Here is a 13,192-nt window from a genome sequence, read left to right as displayed (position 1 = left end):
AGGACATAAAAGTGAACAATACTCTTATCATAATCAATTTTTAAAGCTACCATCGACTATGCATGAGGGAGGAAAAGAGAGTGTGAGCCTCATCTTGGTGATACTCCCCGCTCGTTCATCACATTGGAGATTCAACTGCACCACCACGATAGGCTTGGTGAGAGCTATGCATCAACACCAAGCATTTCTTGTGGAATAGAGCACATGTGCGAAAAAATCTACTAGCTATTTGTGACTATAACTATATCAAAGGATGAATAATTTTTTTGTGTGAGTAGTCTTCAGAATTGTGGTGTCGTACGACTTCAGTTTTGAGCACTTCAAAATTTTGGCCCTGTCTTCATACACGTTTTTTGCAAATGGGTATAGAGTGAAGGTTCTAAGTGTAGAGACTTTGGGACAGGTGTATCCTAGTGAGGGGATGGTGTTCCTTACGTTTTGTATGATTCGGTTATGGTTTAGTGAGTTTCCTTCCATTTGTGTGTACGTGGGTTGAGTGGTGTAGTTGAGAGCAGTGAGATTCTAGATTGTGGTTTAATTAGCCTTCTAGATGTTGTATATGTGGGATGGTCTCAGCTTGTGACAATTTAAAGAGATTTCCTCTATGCGCCTCTTGTGTCATCTGTGTCCTCAATTGATATTATGTTGATCTATGTTGTGTTGCATGCACTTTATAGGTGTTGTGATTTTCTCCCACAACATTTTGGCTAAGCCAAGCAGGCACAAGTGAACAAGAGGTGGGGGTGTTGATGTTGCATGAGCTAGGTGGTACCCTCTCTCTTTACAAACTAGGAAAGATAACCTATCAAACTGCTACAAAAAACAAACAGCTCTTCCTTGCACACCGCCTCTTCCCTACACATCACGTTTTGAAATGCCATCTGGAAATTCTTGTCCATTGATAGGACTTTGCAAAATTTCCTCCACTGTGGGTTGTTTTTAGGTACATCATGAAACACCTCCAGAGGCTAGGTGATAGTGAACCACATGAAACCTGTTGATGAAACATCCTATAAGCGGCAAATGATAAGCGTGTATAGCTTCACAAAACACTGCCTTGCAAAGACCATGGCCGACACTCCTTATAGCATTTCAATATGCTAGCCCCTTGGTGTCCTAGGTGATTTGGATGTCAACCCTACTCAGCAAAGAGTATCAAAGCACTACAAAGACAATTGTTTGCAAAGATTCTTGTTTCACGGTAAGGATGTTGAAGCTAAATTTAATCTACTAGTTAGCAACTTGGTTTTGGATAGTGATGTCAAAGAAGAGAAAAAAGGTGAATCCAAATTCATAGCTCATGTGATAATTAAGCCATCGATGACTTTTTCAACACTTTGCTTCAAGCATTTGATACATCAATAGATACAAAACATAAAGATCTACTTCAAGATTGCACTACAAGACTTCACAAAATATTTTTTACGAAGGTCAATGTCATTGATTTTTTTTATCTCTTTTCTGTTTTCAAAATAGTCATATATTTTCATCACACCTTTGTTTTAGCTTAAGTTATTATCATGCCAAACGTTTGTATGGGTTATAGACATTGCCACAAAACCAAAGTGGTAAGACCTCCCATTTTTCTGTTTGGTCAAGTTCTTGTTGTCTTACTTTGACAGTTGTCTAAGGAAAGTGCACACACACACACACACACACACACACACACACACACACACACACACCTATGTTGTTCTCAAGGGGGGAGCTTCTACTCGTAGTTTCAAGTGATTGAACTCTACCATGGTCTACACCAAGTCCATTGTCAATGGTTTGGGCTTGTGGGGGGGTTGTTGGGTTTCCAAGCCCATGTTTGCTCTAATAACCATGGGAACATCTCTCTTGTAGCATGTAGTTGCAGTCTAGTTCGCATGGCAATTTCATGGGGCAAGTGCTCAATCTATATATGTGTAGTAGCCTTTCAAGTAATTCACATAGTGTTTATTTTCAAATAGTCAACCTAATCTCTCTCTCCTCTCTCTCTCTTTCTTTTATACTGCTCTCCACGGACCTATTGCAGGCCATGGCTTCACCTCAATTGCATCCACCATAGCCTGAGTCCCTTCAGATAGTATCCAATTAAATAAGATAGATTGTTCTCCAATAGTATAGATCTTTGATTAGCTAACATTAATAATGTTTTCACTCATCTTCTTTCTAATAAGCTACATACTTGAGTCATTACATAAGATAGAACTTGAAAAATAAAAATTGATTAACCAAGATAGACAAAGCACCAAGGTGCATTTACACATCTAGTAAAGAATACACACACACACACACACACACACATAGAGATAGAGAGAGAGATAGTAACTCCATTGAGCAGGAAAGACTTAATTTTAACAAATCTATCTTTCCATAAAAAACTGCGACAAAATACTACCTAATTTTTAACTCTAGATGTGAATAAAACATAATATTCTTGCTAACATACAAAGGACTATAGAAGTGTTAACATCTCTTTACAAAAGGTCACTCAAATCAGCTCTCTCATTTTGACCAAAACAACTTACCTAGATCTTTTCAAAGTCTCTTTGGGTATTGGGGTACATGAAGAGCTACCTTCAATCCTGAGCTCCTCTTGAGCTTCATCACCACTTTGGTTATGAAAAATCTTCTCCTTTCCTTTTGAGCTCTCTTCAATTCTCAACCATTTCGTAAGTCGCTTAGACTATATCACAATACTCTCTAGCTATACTACCACCTAGGTCACTTGGAGTGGTGAACAAACAACAATTACTAGATTTATTTCATTAGGAGTGCTTGCTTACTGACAATAAACCTGGAGAAAATATCAATGACAACTTCACTTTCTCTACAAAACATAGATAGAGTCACGTCCACAAATCACTTCATGATGGTTGTATTTATGGTCCCTTGAAATTCTTCAACATCTTATTATATGTCCACACTGTCTGAAGTAGATTCTTGATTGTCAATGTTCACCAATGTCTCCCCTATTGTCTCTCCATTTATCAATGATGAATATCGATCTTAATTATAAAACTCCATGGAATTCGTGTACGAAGCTATCAACACATAACTTTCGACAATCAAGAATTGGGAGTCTATCTTATGTGAGCTATAATCAATAGATCCCACATTTATATGGATCCATTTAGCAATAGATTGCACTGCTTCCTTCAACATACCAATGTGCTCTTCATTGATAAATGCAATCAACACGTGACTACTTGTGTGGGGTCTATAGACATGTCCATAAGCCCTTCAATAACATTAGTAAAAAATATTAAATCCCATTTAATGTCTTGATCAAAACCAAAGAGTAGGTCTAAAAATAAAATTTCAGTACCTTCTACTTCAGTGACTCATACATATATTGAACACTTGTTGCATTTTGTCCGACGTTGTAAATGCTCCATGGCAGTGCACCTGAGACAGAAGAGACTTCTCGTTTTTTATCAATAAGCCAATACCTTGCAGCTGTTCATAAAGAGTGTCAAAGATTTCAAAATATTTACTGCACTCATCCCAATTGGAAAATTTATCTTGAGAATACTCTTTATTAAAAAATTGTAGGAGTTCTTCTTGGAGTGCTCTATTCTCTTTAATAATTCTGCCACATTTTTGTATATCCATACATTTGGAATGGGCTTTATCTCGTACCATGACAAATTTGTTTTCCTCCAACTCTATTGAACCTACTCAATACCTTGTAGACATCTAAAAATTGATATTGTTGGTGGGTGTCCAAAACCATCATTTACCTGCGCTGATATGATTTTCAACCACCTATCCTAAATTTTCTTTGGTGAGCACACAATGTGGGTGTCAAGATTGGCAAACTCTTTTGCAATTATAACAACTCCAATTTCCACAAACTCCTCCAAACCATGAAACAAATCAAATCAAGCTCTAGCACCCACAAAAATCAATGAAAAGCACTTTATAAACTTTTTGTTCATGAATGTCTATGTAGAGTGAGAAACAATCAATTAGGGAGATAGAGTGAAGGTCCTATTTTCAAATTGAGTGTTGAGGCTTAGATGGTTACCGAGAACTCATAATGGTATAGGATACTTTATCTATTAGGAATGTAAGAGTCAATAATCTTTCGATGACAAGTGAATGAGATTTGGATAATTGTCTAGATCTCATGTTTAAGCAGCATTCAAGACTTAAGACATTTATCCCACTCTCATCCTTTAAACTAGCAATCATGTGAAGGATATTAGTGTGTTAGAAACAATGAACAAGGGCCTTTGATTTGAGATAATGGTGATAAGAGTTAATCGGCCAATACTTATGAAAATCAACATATAAAGTTGAAGATGATACAATTTAATATCTATCCGTAGGAAACCCATGAGAAATATGGTCCTACCAAGTTTGAAAATTTGATGGTTGTCCAAATCAAGGTGGTAGTTCAGGTTTAGACGCTTGTCCAAATCTCATTATCACTTAAGCTCTGATAGTTCTTGGAGAGGTGAAAATTCCTAAATATGTGTATGAAAAGTCTTGTAGATACTTGATCTTGTTTGGGTTGATATTTAGCAATTGCTATGAGTATGCATGAGAATGTATTGTATCATTTTATATATAGCATTAAGTGCATATGAGAAACAAAATATATAAAAAATCATAACTATTAAAGAATAATATACAAAAGAAAAAAATATAGGTACTTCATCCCCATTTCTACAAACAGCTTGATTTGTAGTCCCTTATGATGGTTTCTTGGGTGATCCAAAACTCTTGCATTGCCTCCTTACTTGCTTTAATTGTTCTAGATTTGATTGTTTCTTTAACACATGTTGATTTTCTAGACTTTCCATTAAAGAGATCTTGACACAAGACTATGGTGGACAATCAACCTCAAATCTTGCCAAATGTGTCTAATAAAATGATTTTTGTGATTCATACTTAGGATTGTTTATGCTTATGAAGATCTTTGCAGCCATGATTGAGTGTTGACTTTGAAGAATCCAATACCTATATTTTTTCAAATTCTCCTTCCTGGATTCTTTCAACTTAATTGGCTACTTTGTCTCTGAATTATAGCATAAGATCTACTACAAAGGAGCATGGCTTTGGCATTGTCCCAACTCCTCTAAAAGCTCAATCATTACATTCTCTGATAATGGTCGGCATTTGTAAGCGATGCCAAATTACATAATGTAACTGGGATTTCCTTGGTGTATGAGAGACCCAATGGGTAATACTTCTCATCTACAACTAGTCCAGCTAACCCAATACAACTTTTTTCATCAAAAATCTTATTGATCTTTGCCGCATTTCATCATTAGGAGAGGATTTCAAAAAAATCTCCTGAATACATTCTTGATGTGCAACATTTAAAAGAGGACGTCTCTTGGGTTCTTCTTCATCTTTGATTTGGATTGAACTCTTAGTAGAAATTGGCTCTATAGCTTGAGCATCATCTATAACCCGTTCTTCAATGGTAATCAACGACAAATAACCCTCTCCTTCCTAGAAAATTCCATGCTCTGGGTGGCCACAATCTCTATCTGCTGCATTGATTGTTGCCTAAAAAGACTAGTCATCAACTTGATCTTGACTTCGGCCTTTGACTAGCCATCCAAATCTCAACAATATTAGTGTTAAAGGGAGATATTAGACATTTAGCTTATAACACCCAATGGATGTGTCACTATTTGATAGTCCTAAACACACTCAAACAATATGAGTGTTATCACTATGGAGTAAAGTATAAGTACAAGATTAAACCATTGACCAAATCTCATTTGACTAGTTACTCTTTAATTTGTACTGTGATGAAATTGATATGTTATCTCTTTTTTATGTATCTTTTGTATTGCATCATCCAAAAATGGTTCTTTCTATAGATTCAAGGGTGGAACTCATTGTTTATAAGAAAGTGGTTGCCCAAGGGTTTGTGGTTGGAATTGACCCCAATGGATTTTTCAATGGAGTTACCATTGGTCATGAAAATGTCATTTTTGCTATAGAGGATTGTGTTGGTCATGAAATTCAATTTCCCTTTATAGCCATGGATGCATCTACCATAGGTGATGCAATTGATAGTGTAGTGAAGTGGAGTCAAGAATCAGTACATGTCATTGACATGGAGATTGAGCCAATTAACAACCCCATGAGTCCTATTGTTGATGTTGAACATGAAAGTGAACAGGATCATCTAGTATCTATGCAAGATAGCATGTTCGTCACAGAGTCATGAAAATATAAGAGACTTCAACTATGGGATGAAGGTAGCAACAAGTGTATGGGTGAAGGGATTTTCCTTTGTGTCATGCCATTTGATGCGATTAACTTTGAATTTCTTGGGGACAACAATGTTGGTGTGGTGGTACAGAGGATGTGTGATTTTGCAACAATCACTCAGTTAATGTAGACAATATTTGCCTTGTTGCATGGCCAATTACAAATGTCACTTTTTTGGATGGCACACCATTGTGTAATCATAATGCTATGAAGCATGAGTTGGGTGGGGATAGTTAGGGTGCTATGGATGATGACCCAAAACTTGTGACACCTTTATCCAACAAGCAAAAATATAATATGAGCAACCAAAAACCAAAAAAAGTGATTAGAGAATCAACAACATCTAGAAATATGTCTATTGAATCTGTGCAACAAGTGTCAACTATTGATTGTTGTGGAAAGAAATGTTGTTAATTAGCAGACCATGGAATGTTAATGTCTCATGGAATTTTGGGGCCAATTCAACAAGCTTGCACTAACTATGTGTATGATTTTCTTGGGATAGCTCAACGTATTGATCCACATGGGAAGATTCAATACAATTTCTCATTCAATGGAAATGAAATCAATAACAAGGGATGGTATGAGATGCATGGGATTCCAAAGACATCATTTTATAGGTACAAGAAACAATTTGAAGCAAGAGCATGGGTATTCTTGCATGGGAGAACTATCCATGTGGGAAGGTCAAGGGATCATGTTGGAATGGGAAAAGCTAATATGCAAGATTTTTTCAAAAAAAAAACACCATATTAGAGAGTTTGAGGTTTTAGAACCAATTTGGGAATCATCAATTTCTTGAAGATTTTGCCAAATGGACAAATCTCAAACTATTTTTTAAGGTCAAATATTTCAACAAGGTAGTACTTGAAAAGCTCTTCTAGTCCATGCTCTCAAAATTTGGCTAGGTGGGAAAATATTAAGCTCACTTCAAAGTGGGAATTGACACACTAATATGGTGTAAAATTTCAAAACAAATGCCTCACAATAGTCGAGCAATAGCAAATGGTACCAAGGAGACCTTACTTGTAATACTAGAGATGTACAAACATGTTTCCATACTTGGAGAGGTCAATGCTAGGTCTGTAGCCACATGATATAAGATCTTATCATCATCTACATTCAATAGGGTATGGAACAATGAGTTCAAGCATGTGTCATTGTCAAAGTCAAGTGAGTTCCCCAAGTGTAGCTTGTGTTGTGGAATTAAATCACGATTGTGTGCTACAAAAGTCTCAGGAAGAGTGTAACATGATCATGTGGGAGCAAAGAAAACACATGAGACAATAGGAGAGTTGTAAAACAGTGTACTATGAGTGGCAAAAGTACTTAGTGATGTCTTCCAATTAGTATGTATGCATCATCCTTGACAATTTGGACTTTAAAAAACAACAATTTCTCGATTGAAGACTAAGCCAAAAGATGTGGACAACTCATGGCAGCTACAAGTGTCCTTAACCGGCATGATAACTCATGGACATGGCCATGGAAGATATGGTCAATTTCCATTGACAGGTTTGTGGCCCTCTGATCTAGATGCAACAATTGGATATCTTTGTCTTTGCTTGCATAACCTATAAAGGAGAGGTCAACATGACTTTGGTGACTTGGGAGAACAAAATTTTGGACAAGCTGGTGGCAATAGCTTGTTTGATGCTTTGCTTCAAAGGAATGTCTCAATGCTTTGAGAGACTTAGTCAATGAGAACATCCAAAAAATGCCCCATGCAACGATGTCACCCTAATCAAGGTATAAAACCAACCCAGTGTGAAGGTCATGTATAAACCCAAAGAGCTTTCAAAACACTACCTGAGAACTTGCTATTGCAGCTAGATAATTGTGCAGCTAAAAATGAGAACATATATATACATATTCATATCTCTCTTTGCTTGTAGCTTGTGGTGTCTTCAAGACTATGCAGTTGGGGTTCTTAATGGTGGGACACACACATGAAGACATAGATGCCATTTTTAACAAATTCTTAGGAAGATTGAGGAATAACAGTGCCTTCACGTTCCCTCATTTGATGGATATTTTTCATCAATGTGAGAAGTCATCACCAGCTTGCTTAGGAAAGTGCCCGACTTCAAGAGTTTTGTAAATGGATATCTATGTGATGGTCTAGAAGCTCTAGTGGGGCACTCAAAACCATTCCAACTTAATTTTTTTATGTAAGATGATGTACCTGTCATGCAGTACAATGTGCACCCAAAGATTCTTGATTGGAAATCAACAAAGGGAGGGATAGAGATATGGAAGAGGGATGATATAGGGAAGGTCATGCTTCTTGAAGGGTCACCAATGCTTTTGCAATTAGCAAATTTTGTCAAGGACAATATCCAAGTGGTTTGAGCGATTAAATGACCACATAAGATATTGGGAGAAAAGGGTGTGAATCAAGGGTTCTACATCAAATTATGAAAAATTATATCAGTCCTATAATTGAGTATTGGAATAAAATGGTCATTGAATTGCAAAAATCTTCTTTGCCAAATCCACGTGCGTATGAAAGATTTTGGCCGCTATAGAAGGAACTCATTATGTGGTGCCTTTGGAGATGGAAGAGGATTCTAAGTTTGAGGGCTATGAGGAGTACAATGACCATTATTATGGTCCACAAAACCAAAGGCCCAAGGACTCCTTTGCACCAATGATTGATATCAAGAAAGGGTACTTCATATTGGTACGACCTTATGATGTAGTATACCCAATATGGCTAGGTTTTTCTCAGTTAGACATTGATGATGATCCTAATTCAACTAACTTGAGGAAGGTTCTCATTCAATATTGGGCACCATTGTGCAAGAAGAAGGGTGTGAGTGATGCTGAAGTTTATGAAAATTGTTGGGATAAGCAATTGGGACCTAATGTAAGAGATCCACAAGTATGGGAGGATGTCAATGTAGTTGTCCTCGTGGGCATTAGAAAAGTTTTGGATTAAAAAATGGGCCTTGTAAGAATTGTTGATGTGGCATAGCTTTCAAAAAGTGGGGATCAGTAAGTTTTTTGCAAATAAGATCCAAACTTGTCGGAGGTTAGATATTTAGAATCTACTCTTCAAATGCTATCTATTGATATATAGCATGCATTTATCGGACATTGCCTTCATGTAGATCTAGAAAAAGGTGATTTTAGATTACCGTAACGGTAACAAAACCTGGCTGATTGAAAAAAAAATGGCATAACTTTCATAGAAGTCATCCAAACTTTTCGGACCTTGGCTCTTTAGAATCCATTTTTCAAGAACTTTCCAATGATAGGTCATATCATGGGGTTCTAAGAAATATTTAGAGGGGTCTACTGGGTTGCTTTGTTTTGTACAACTTTGATGATGTGGCACTCTTAAAAGGCCCAAAAATGAGTTCAAACTTTTCCTAACGTGAGAAGGGGGCAACCAAAGAATCCGAATAGGGTAAAGATCCCAAAGCACGTTTTTGAAAAGGCTCAACACAGCACTCAAATAAGAATAAGATTATTATCATGGATTTCTTTGAGTTGTTGAGAAGTACGCACCCATTAATCATTTCTTTAAAGTTGAACGAGCTTATGTAATGGTATAATCCATTTTTAGTTTATTTTTAACAAATTTTGTCTACCCTATGAGTGAAGACTTTTATTATGATGTTTGTGCTAATTAAGGTGTTTATCAACACCACATACCTTATGAGATGTGGGCTCTTTTCTAAATTGAAAAGCATTGTACAAGTAATTGAAACACGCATTGAACACTCATTTTCCCATTTTAAGTGGGATGGGTCAAAGTTTAAGATTCCCAATTTATTGATAATTTCCCATTTCATCTGATATGGTGTTAGATATAGAGTGGAAGAGAGCAAGAGAGCATGTGCAGATGCACCTCCTAAAACGGAGTGCTACACCAGCACGACGAGAGACAAGAGAGGAGAGGAGAGAAGAATAGATACAGACACTAGGTACAGTCTCCCCCCATGCAAGAGGGAGCATTTTCCTCTTTCACATATTTATTTATAGATTTCTGGAATGATCAAAGTTAATACATATTGGCCGATTGTACATAAATGGCCATTTCTCATAAAGAGCACTTGAAAAATAAAATATGCATAGTTGCGATGTCCTTTTGGATAATCTTTAACTTTTTCCACCTATCACTTGCAATAAATAAATAATTTTTCATTCTCATTACATACCTCTCTGTTATAAAGCAAATGTCCTCAATTGCAAAAATAATAATTTGCAAACCATAATTGTCGTTACCATTTTGTGTCAAAAACATAATATATTGAAAGAAAAATTCATAAACTTAAATAGTTTCCTACTGCCTGCCGTCATCCACATACTACATAATCTAGTGTCCCATACCACTAGAATAATTAGTATAAGTCATACCCTGATGAACTCCTGATGAATCAGTATATCATTGCTCACACTCATTGCTTAGTAAATAAATTTTCATAAATCTCAAGTCCAATCTCATAAACATTGTCAAAACAAAAGATCATCATATACCAATTCCAATTCCAAATCCAATTATAATTCCAAATATGAGTCCAAATCCAACATATTTTTCACTTTATATAGCCAGGTTACAAAATCATACTAAGGACAGCGGTGGCCAGCCACTGCAGCATGATTTTGTCATTGGCCTTGCCTCAACCGGCAAATCTACACCAAAGAGATGTGTTGTCTAAATTGGTCAATCTACACTAATGCTGCCCACTAATTGATAGATCTACATTTAGTATTGTTTAAAATAGTGACTTCATGAAACTTGATTTGTGACTTGATCAAGGTGTAAACATCTATGACAAACCAAAAAAGTTGAAAAATTTCTTACCTTGGAGGTTATAAGCATGCTTAATATCTCTTGCCCTAAAAATTCAACTTTTGCAAGTTTTTTCAAAGGGGATTGGGTCTAGGGTAAAGTGCTTGGAAAAAGTTCCAAGTAATTTGGACATTATCTGATTTGCATGACCACTTGATTTGCAATTGAGACTTGCAAATAAAAAAACTATTGGGAAATTTGACCAAATTGACCAAAATTTGCAAACAATTTAAATCAGAGCTTATTGGATACATACTTGACAAATGTGGACCAACAAAAGCTAGAAATGATCAATTTTTGCCTCAATAGATAATAAGCATGTTGATTATTCATTGCTAGCCATAGAGTCCATTTTTTGACATTTGTTGGCTCACAGAGACTGACAGACACCTTATACAATTAGCCTAGCAAGTTTGAAGTCATTTGGAAACTATTTGCAACTTGAAATAAAGTTTTCTAGATGTGAAGGTTGTAGATTGACCTTGTGGCTACTTTGATAGGATTAAAGCCAAAATCTATAATGAAGAGTCCTTGTATATACTTTCTAATTAGTAGAAGGCAATGCAGACCGAGGAAACCACCTCAATGATGAGAATTGGGGAAGAGGTACGTAAACCACCCTTAAACATAGGAGAACGAGCGACACCAGGAAAAGAAGAGGTCCACACGAGTCACACCCACCAAGGAACTGGTTTGAAGGCTTAGTTAGAGAGGCACCAACTAGGAGAATGGGTGATGAACACAGTCCTAGGGTCAGACCAACTAACTTTCAAAATTGGGTCCAAAAGTATAAAGACCATATTACGTAAAGTGGGAAAATCTCAATTCATAGGTTGGACAACTTTTAATGTGTCATGTTTGTAGCAATGAGATCTTGTCCAAAATATCAATTCTACTAAGATCTCATTCCACTTTATGCACGTTGGAGAGGGGGGAAGGGGAACACACCCATCACACAACACAATGCCTCACTATAGCCCAGGGTATACACAGCGCCCCAATCCACTAGAGTTCACCTTCAAAACTCAACACTACCCGCAAGCAAACCACCGCTTTCACACAACCATACGCACATATGCTTTTCAATGCACCAGATAGACTCAATCACTCCAGTCCACTCAATTCCCAGCCTTCCACACTCAGACAACCTCTCTCTTTGCACGACAAACCACGGGGGGGCACACATGCCTACACACGCCCAGAAACACATGCACACAAGTAGAAAAGAGAAGGGGGAAGGGGGAATGACGCCCAGAGACAGTAGAGAATAGTCTTCTAGCATAGGCAATATCATGTACAACCAACACACTGCCGGCCTCAACCTTGGCAACCAAAAACAATGGCTCCAAAGCCTTGGCAAAAAAACCTCAAGCAAAACAACTCACCTTGGCCCAAAAGACCCAAAAAATCAGCATAGGCCCCCTTTTATAAGGGTGTGTCTAGGAGACTTAAAAAAGAAATAAGCGGTGATCTTCCATGTCGTGCACTCCATTTGGAGCTCCATTTAGAATTTACTTGCATTGCCACCACTTGGCACATTTGATTTTTGGAAACATTTGCATGCTACAGTTCTTGACTACTTGTCCATTCCATCTGGCCGCCCGGCTTGCCCTTTTTGGACCTTTGAATTCTCTCTCTCCCACTTTGCTCTTACCTAACCCTTTAGGGGGATTGGACCCTTTCTGGCCCGCTTCCTCTGCTTGTGTGACCACTTTCTTCCACAAGGGGGGGAGGCAATAGCGAGGTCACTATTGCCCTCCCGGGTTACCTTCAAAAGTGTGGTGCTCCAAGGAGCTGCAGGAACCACCGCCAGGGCATGTCATCACCATCTCTACGCGGGCGCACCGCCTCTGCACCACCAACACGGTCCCAAAACCGCCGCCAAACACCACCGTGCGTCGCGTGCAGCGACTGGCAGGGCAGACGCTCACACGCCATGGCCCATGGCCAAGAGCTCACGAGCTCTCCACTTCCCTCTTGCATACACTAATGAGCTCATGCTCTTGTATATATACCACACCAGTTTAGCCGATGAATGCGCCTATGGGTTTAATAATCAGCCACATGGCAGCTCCAGCCTCAAAGGCTCCAAACAAAAAAACCCCATTTTATCTCTTAAAAAAAACTCTTTTTGGCCTTCCTTTACCTGGCTCTCTCACACTG

At 37.7% G+C, this 13,192-nt stretch overlaps 1 pseudogene; it reads left to right on the top strand.

Moving 5' to 3' along the window:
- Positions 1 to 6,184, top strand: part of LOC147423173 (uncharacterized) — a 66,658-nt pseudogene extending 60,474 nt beyond the window's left edge.
- Positions 6,185 to 13,192: the final 7,008 nt, after the last annotated feature.

The sequence above is a fragment of the Adiantum capillus-veneris genome, chromosome 26 (genome assembly GCF_014529385.1).
Source record: "Adiantum capillus-veneris isolate H3 chromosome 26, ASM1452938v2, whole genome shotgun sequence".
NCBI classification, from domain to species: domain Eukaryota; kingdom Viridiplantae; phylum Streptophyta; class Polypodiopsida; order Polypodiales; family Pteridaceae; genus Adiantum; species Adiantum capillus-veneris.
Note: the sequence above shows the minus strand (reverse complement) of the source record. Positions and strands in the feature narration are given on the sequence as shown.